Source organism: Pteropus medius, unplaced genomic scaffold (genome assembly GCF_902729225.1).
Source record: "Pteropus medius unplaced genomic scaffold, Ma_sr-lr_union100, whole genome shotgun sequence".
Classification (NCBI taxonomy): domain Eukaryota; kingdom Metazoa; phylum Chordata; class Mammalia; order Chiroptera; family Pteropodidae; genus Pteropus; species Pteropus medius.
In genome coordinates this window covers 6,979,524-6,988,606 of record NW_024355008.1, presented here as the reverse complement: position 1 = coordinate 6,988,606, position 9,083 = coordinate 6,979,524, and positions in this window count along the sequence as shown.

Below are 9,083 nucleotides of genomic sequence, written 5' to 3'. Positions count from 1 at the left end.
AAAAAAAAAAAGAGAAAAATTTTTTTTACATTTTGTAAATCTCTTTAATATCTACCTGGATTTACTATCTAGCTGGCTCTAAGCAGCTGGATTCTCACATTTATTTCTGCATTTCACCTATTGTGATACATTGTATAATTTGAAGTATATGAAGAAAATCTGGCTTCAAAGAAATGTATAGTTGGAAAAGTGAAGAGTATTTTAATAAATTTTTCAGATCATTATGAATATTCTTTAATACCACTTCAAAATTCTTCAAATGGTAATTTTTTAAAAGTTAGTTGCCATGTGAAATTAAAATCCATGTCAATACACTTTTCATACTCTGTTAGCACTAAAACGCATTGGTCTATTGGATGGACCTTTTACCCAGTCCTGATTTGTGATGTTATGCACTGGTCATTTGGAAACTATTGGTCATTTGGAAACTACTGATTCACTGAATTATGCAGATCTTCCAAGTGTTGACTAATTTCATATAATATAAAAAATATATTTATTAATTTCACCACTGATTTCATCAGGAAAAATTATACGTAATAAGATACAAGTTTTCTAAAATGCTATTTTTTGCTTGAAAATTCAAATTTTATCATTAGCAAGAAATACTGTTGGTTGTTTTTCTTGAAGTGACAGGCTCACTTTATTTCTGAGAAAATATCTGCCAAATACTTAAGTCTGAATAATCATAGTTTGTCAGTTGTTTTCAAATAAAAATGCTACCTTTTGGAAAAAGTGACTAGTTCCATTTGAAACTCAAGATAACCACTGAATGTAGCAGAAGCACTTCATGTATCCCTCCCATTTCGTCCCACAAACTATTAAAAGCATGCCTTGGTAGATCCAAATTTAATAAAATTAAAGATTTCACTGCTTTATTAAAGACATTCTTAAGTGAAACTGACTTTCTTCTTCTTTTTTACTGGAAGTGCTTGGTGGTTAAGAATACAACGACCGTTACTACAGCTGGATGCTACTGCCTTGCTCTGTGCTAAGGCAACCACAGTTAGACTATCAGTGACAACATCAACGTAATGAGAAAGGTAAATAGCATTTTTACATTATTATGCAAATAATTTTAACCTCACAGAACCCTTGAAAGGGTCTTGGGAACCTCCAGAGATCTGTGGACCCCACTTTGGGAACCACTGGAGACCTCCAGAACCACTGATCTCGTCCTATAGCAGTTGTTATTTGGATCATTCATCTGTATCATGACTACATGCTGCTTTATGTTGTTAGTTATCTTCTGCTGTCTATTAATCTAATCTACCTGATACGGAACTATATTATTCATATAATTGTATCCTGACAACTGTCGAAGTGCCTAGCACTCAATACGATTGAAGTTGTTCTTTTTTTAATTTTTTTTTTTTTTTTTGCTTTTGCATCCTGAGTTAGAAACCTAAAAGTGTAAATTGACCAAAATATTCTGAGTGTCAGGCCATGACCAGATTTAAAAAAATTTTTTTTTCACTATCTTTTCCCCTCTTCAACTTTGGCAACAAACAATTAAAATTTGATGACTGACAAGTTGGAATTAATGGTCCAAGTACATTCTTATATTATCACATACCACATTGTTGGTTTTGCTTTTTACTTATGTTAGTAAGTGAGGACGATAGTTTGAGGGGAAATACATTTATTCAGAAGCAGGAAAGGAGCATTTGTCAAGATATGTTAACATCACTGGCAGCCATGTTCATATTTATGTCCTATTTTAGCTGTTCCATTGCTAGTACTCAGGACATAACTTCACATAACCACTGTGCAAGTTCACTTGGTGATGTATTTAAAATATTGCAGTCACTAGCACCACCAGAGGAATTGCTTCAAACAAGAAAGGGCTTGTCCAGTTTGCATGGACAGACTGAAAAGCACAGCTGAGCTTTGGACAGTTTATTATTTTCCCTCCTTTGGGTCTTGCAAGACTTCTTAAATATGTGAGGAAATTCTGTTGCCCAGGTGGTTACAAAATACCTCTATTTTGCACTCTTCACACCTTCAGTTTTCACTATTAGAAATTGTATAGTGGCAAAATTATTCCTAAATCCAGTGACAGGAAGTGAAATTGTGCAGGCAATTTATTGCTGGGAGTAATACCTGATTTTCGGTATGGATATTTTCTTTTTGTAGATGAATTTGCTGAGAATAACTCATCTCATATGTGATTCAGCGATTTTAAAGAGTGGCCAAAAAAGTAGGTAAGGATCTATAATTTACATTCTTTTAACATAATTAAGAATTAGATTTGAACTTGCTAAGTAGTAAGTGTTAGGCCTGTTCTCCATAAAGTAGCATATCCAATGTCAATATTTCACTAGTAATCCCTTTCAGGAAGCAAGATGTCTAATAAGGTAAACTCTAGCCAAATGGGAAATGTGTCTAGTACAACTTAAGAACTTGATTTTTAATCTATTTAATTTTAATTTACTTAAATTTAAATTTAAAAACAGATTCTTAATTCAGTTATAGGAAAATTATGTTTGGAAAAAGTTGCGTATGTTAACCTACTTTTTCAATAGTAAATTTTATAAAATCTAAATCAAATATTTCCACTGAAAATTTAGCAACTAAATTTTTGTGCTACAAATGTAAAATTCACACCAAATACTTATAAAAAGGATAAAATATCTCAATTTTGGCCCTTTGAACCATGCTTCTCTTGCTCAGGCCCGCTTCCACATCTGGAAGTATACTTTCCCTTCTAATAAAGCTTTTCTTTTCTACTGTAAAAAAAGAAAAACAACTCAATTTTTAAATACTGATTACATGTTGGAATGATAATATTTGGCTATATTGAGTTAAATAAAATATATTATTAAATGTTATTTTACCCATTCTCTTTTACTATGCTTTTTACTGTGGCTCCCAGATAATTTAAAATTACATACGTATCTCATATTTCTATTGGACAGAGCTGTGACAGATCACTTTGGGTCCATCTGTTAGGATAAGAAAGCGAATGAAAAACTATTGTCTTAATTTTATGATCATTATGTGAGATACGGATTTCCTCAAAGCAATGATAAGCCAAAAATTTATTATGCACCTGATTAGCATACTTCAAAGGCTACACTAAATCAGTATTGTTTTTAAATTTCTACTTTGCATCCAATTTACATTCTGCGAATCTTTTTTTTTTTTTTACTTTTTGTTTTAGAGTAGTTTTAGGTTCATGGAAAAATGTAGCAGAAAGTACAGAGACTTGCTATATAAATCCTGTCCTAACACATGCCTCTGCCACTATCAACATCCTGTAACAGAGTGGGACTTTTGTTACAAGTGATGAATCTACTTTTATACACCTTATTACCTCAAATCCATAGTTTATATTAGAGTTCATTCTTGGTGTTGTATATTCTATGAGAATTGAAAATGGAATCATTTTTGGAAATGTATGTTACATATGATATCTCTGCTTTTCTATTAGTGTACCTGATTTAAAAATGGAATAGAAATAAGAGTTTTCATTGATTTATTCAGAAAAAAAATCGGTTGACAATTTATTGTTAGTCTCTTTTCTTTGTGTGTTATAAGTATACATTATAATTATTCTGTAATATAGTTTAATAACTTGCTTTAATCACTTTATAAATACGTGAGCATTTTCCAATCTAATTATTTCAGAAACTGAATAAATAACTGAATAGTATTCCATTATAGGTATGAACAATTATTTACTTTCCAATCTCTATTGTGATTATTCTTGTATATAAGTTTATTTTACATCTTGATCATTTCCTTGAACATAAAAGACTGTGTCCTACGGAACTGCTGGGTCAAAGGGTAGGAGCATATGAGTGCTATTTTTGCAACACATTTTCTGAAACCAGGTATTATAACTTAAAAAAATAATAATTGATTTTAGAGGCAAAAACTTGCTGGCTTAATTTGCATTTTTGATTACTAATGAGATTGAACAAAAAGATATATATGTTGAACAAGAATGTTTCTTTTGAATTGTCTATTCATAACCTTTGCTCATTTTCTGCTGTATGGGTATTAATCCTTTCTTATTTGTAGTACATCTTTAGATATAAGGATATTAAACCTTTATTACTGTTGAAAATTATTTTTCCAAGTTGCCATTTGAATTTTAATTATATTTATCATGTTGTTAACAGAGATGCTTTTAGTTTTCATGTTAACCTACATGTTAATCTTTTTTCTTTATTGTTTCTTTCTTATCTACATTATAATCCAATAAATATTCACTTGTATGTTAAAATGCCCTTTATTTTAAAATATGGTTCATTCCGCTTGGGATTTATTTTGGTGTATTTATGAGATAGAAGATCTAATTTTATTTTTTTCAAATAGTTAACCAATTGTCTATCTGCATTTATTAAATAAGCAATTTTCCCCACTTTTAAAAAATAATAAGTTTAACATGTGCTAAATTTTTATCTATGCTACGGTCTGTGTCTGCTCCATTCATCTGTTCTTTTCATACTGAGATTTTAATTTATACAATTTGTAAATTAATCTGGGGGGAGCTGACATCTTTGTAACTGTCTAATTACTTTAGAGGATAAAAATCGATTTTTTATGTGTTCTTTCTATTTGAGCTATGTGATTAGTGTTTTGTAGAATATTTATGACATTTCGCAGTGATTGTACTTAAAAAAACCCTGTGATTTTGAAACGTATTTGTTGGCATTGTCTGATAATATGGAATCGATTTTAAATAAAGAAAGCAGAAAGAGGGCATTGTATACGTTGCTTTTAAGACATAAAAGAAATGGGCAATGGACTTTCTAAATAAAGGAAAGGTAAACCAATGAAGAGAGGAGGACAACGGGGAAAAGATAGGAGAAAAAATAAGCAAAAGGAAAAGTAATAAAATTAGATCAAGAGCAGATTATGAAAATAGAAGCTGAATTTGTAGGAGGAAAAAAGAAAGTGGGAAGAAGAGTGAGTGGGCAAATTTTTGATGTAAGTGGGAATGCTCAATTTAAACATCAGAAAACTGGCACAGAGTTGCTTTTAATTTTTATGTTAACCCATAAATGAGGGAGGAACTAAATGTAAAAGGGAGGAAATGCTTCTATCTTAGAAGCCTCAAATTCATATGTTTAAGGAAATTTTTTTCTTATAAAATGTTTAAGTGGCTTTTGTAATTGATTTTTAAATCATGTACCTAGAAATTCTCTCTCTCTCTCTCTCTCTCTCTCTCTCTCTCTCTCTCTCTCTCTCTCTCTCTCTCTCACACACCACACACACACACACACACACACACACACTTTCTTTTTTTTTTTGAGCACAGAAAATATTTTGGAGCTTGTTCTTCATGCTTTTTATATAATTTAATGACTGAAGATCCCTGATCTTATTGAGATAGTTTTTATTTGATTAATAATAGTGAATTCTATTTATTATTTCTGGGCAACTTTTCAGTGTCTAGTTGTTTGGGAAAAAAAGAACTAATAAGGTAAGAAAAAGCATGCAAAATAAATTAGTAATCTTTAGATATGTAGGAAAAGTAACAGGTACTTTATAACTATGTTTAAAGAAAGGGAAGTTTGAAGTTTGGATTTAAGGGTCCCCACTTGAGAACGAAATTACAGACTTCCACATTTCTTCCTGCAGGTGGCAGTATTTCAGTGACTAAAACAGTGACGATGAGCTGAATAACTGTACCAAGAGCGCTAAGAGATCTACAAGGGTGTCATTTTGTGACGGGAAAGTCCCATCAGCAAAAATTTTCTGTTTCTTGGTTTGAATTATATTCTTGTACAGACACATGCTGCCTGTCTGCTGTCCAATGACTGCTTAGGATGTGGACTCTGGAGAATAAGGTAGAATTTTAATCCCTCAGATATTGGGGAAAAAAATTTGTTTGAATTGGAGAGAGAGGGAAAGGGAGAGAAAAGAAATATGTTACTAAATTTAGAATTTAGTGCAAAGTTGCAAATGTAAAGAGACAAGAAGCAGAGTGATGTGTTTTATGATTGTCAGCTACCATCTTTAATGGGTAAGTGGCTATATAATCCATGCTGTTATTTTTCTCAAAAGACAAACAAAATTTTCCAAATGTTTGGTAGATATAGACTATATAAATACAAATTTATTTTCGTCAGTAATTAACATATTACCAAAAGAAGTAAGAGCACTAAAAATTTTGGAACAAATATATTAATCAAAAGAAAATGAATTTTGTACATTTTAAGCAGCAAATTCTAAGAGGAGAATGTGTATATATTTATATGTATTAATTAAATAACATATGGAGAAGTAAATACACATAGGCAACAAAAGTCAATACAGTTAAGCAAAACTGATCTAAAAAGTGATTTTATTTTGATATTTTAAATAACCAGTAAACATTAACTATATTGATTAATGTTTAGAATTTAATTCATTATTTATTTTGATTAGTCAAAGCCAAATTAAACTGAAAATGTAATGGCTGATTTTTATTATTGTCTGGTACTTAAAATATCTGGATTATAGTTTTTACAAAGGAATTTGAAACTACAAAGCCCCATGGGATGCTGGGAATTGTAGTCCTCTGAAAATTGTCATCAGGAATGGAAACTGATTTTATTTTATTCAGTTAACAATATTTTTAAAAATTCTCTTGAAAATATTTCTTGTTTAGACTTTTCAACAATTCAGTGTAAAAACATACCTAAATAGAATTATAAATGCTTTTATGTATAATTAACTTTCCTCTTTTCTGTCCCAACAAAAAAATTAAGCCAATTTTGTTGGCAGTTTTAAAATCACTCACTATTTAGGGATGGCTTTGAAGGCAATGAGATGTTAATGTAGAGACAAACTCAAACACAAATGAAATATATCCTTGCCCTGTCTTTACCCTGACTCCTCCCTACACCTTCACTTTTAGCATGTGGAACTCAGCCTGGTGGTAGAAGGAACAGGATAAGCACAAGTTGATTACATTTCTTTTTTATGTTCTTTCTTTTAAGTGTTACAAAATATTTTTTTCAGATCTCAAATTACAGAATGTTCTTGAGCTATTAAATAATTTACCAGTGTGGTTAATTTTTCCACATGAATTCCCATCCCAGAAAGCTTAGAAAATAATTTTTTTGAGAGACTCTTGTTCTCTGTGACAAATATTAATCTTGAAATTCAGTAAGCAATACATGCTACTTTCCTAACTTTAGATCTCTAGAAAAATGGGTTTCTAATACTTTGTAGACATTGTTTCCATACTTTTATGCATAGAATAATATAACCTGATGAACATAAGGTTCAAAAATGATATAGAAATTCAGAGGTGAGTGAAATTATCTTGGTTGAGGTCTCAAAACAGAGATCAAGAAGCTAATGGCATTGAAGACAAACATTTTCAGGCCAGTAGTATCTATAATATCTTTAAAACTATACAATTTTTTTTAGTTGTTCCACTTTAAAGTTATTCTAATTACAAAAGTATTCATCATAATATCATTTAAAACAGCAAGAAAACTAACACTGGGAGTATAGGAAAAACAAAAACTGTTTTTTATCCTTTTGATGGTGAGCCAAGCAGCAATTTGTAATAACCTTGAAAATATTTGTCTTTCATTCCATTAGCTTCGTTATCTCTGTTTTGATCTCTTGACCAAAGGTAATTTCCCTCACCTATGAACTTTTACATTATTTTTAAACATTATACTTACCAGATTACAGAATATATATAATTATCTTATTGGTGCCCATTAAACTCTAAATGTCAAAGTGAGGGACATTGCCTTTCTCATCTGTGTTTTTCTTGAACGTGGTACACACTACTAGATTCTTAAAAAAAAAATACAGATAAAAAAGACATAGTCTCTCGAAGGCATTTCAGTTACCATGATTTAGTTACATTATACCTATCTCCCCAAAATATGATTCAAATTTCAGTTAACATGGTATGTTAATAGTGACTAATTGCATAAAGTACAAACTTTGCTGTCCTCTCTTCAGGCTTTAAATCACTTCCTAAATAGGAGAGCCACATTATGATCAGTGTGATCAGTCACATCACTGCTTTCAAAGACTGTTAGTGATTGGTCACTTTACATCTTTTATTCAGTTTATGCACAGACAGCAAAGCATGTTTAGCCTCCTTGTCTCCCAATGGTAAACCCAGACGACATTTTTATAAAAATGGATAGTCAAAAGAGGGAATTGGCCAAGAAAATGAACATGCACCAAAACAACAGAAAGTGGTGACAATGGAAGTGAAATTTGAATTAAATGTAAATGAAGTTATAGAAGAAAGAGCTGACCATGGGAATGTTGACACTGCTGATGTTCAAGTCTAGATGTGCAGCAGAGGCGAATAATGAAAGTGAATTTGTAGATATATATATCTGTCAACAAAATTAAGTTAAATACTTTCATTATTCTGCATTAATGTTAAGAGTATAAAGAAGAACTTATCAATAGTGTGCTAAGATTATACTGAATTTAAAAACATTATCAACATGAACATGCTAATATTCCTATAATAATTAGTTTTTAAAAAATTATCCCCATCTCTTCAGTTATGAAACTATAATAGTTTTATAGTTAAAAAATATATTAATAAAATAGAAAAATTAAGATAAGAAGCTAAGGTGAAAAACATTCCAAGTAAAAATTATTGCTTCACTTTGGAAAACAGAAAACCGTATACATCTCATTTACACTTATACTTACATGAGAAAATCCAGAGTTGCTTCTCCTTCCTTTTCTAATCTATTATTCCCTTTGTGATCAGAACTTTACATTCTCAAACTTCTCAACCTCTTTCCATCTCTAAGAACAAGACAGAAATTGGAATTCTACTGTGTGGCCCAGTCTTTGTTGCTCCTCAGTCCTCCTACTCAGTCTCTCCCCTGTATGGGCACTTTATCAAGAAACAGTTTCTTTGCCTTCTTTATACACTCCCAATTATCATCCACTGATATCAGGATGAGACAATATCATAAAATTGCTTTGTCCGGTCATGTTCATACTTTTTTTTCTTAAGGCAGCTGAATGTGTTTTTCAAAAGAATTCCAAAATGGAAGCTGAATGTAAGAATCAGATGAAAAATTAAGTAGAGAAGACTGGAGACCCATCTGATTTGGTTTCAAGAGAGGCCTCTGGGCCTCTGCCTG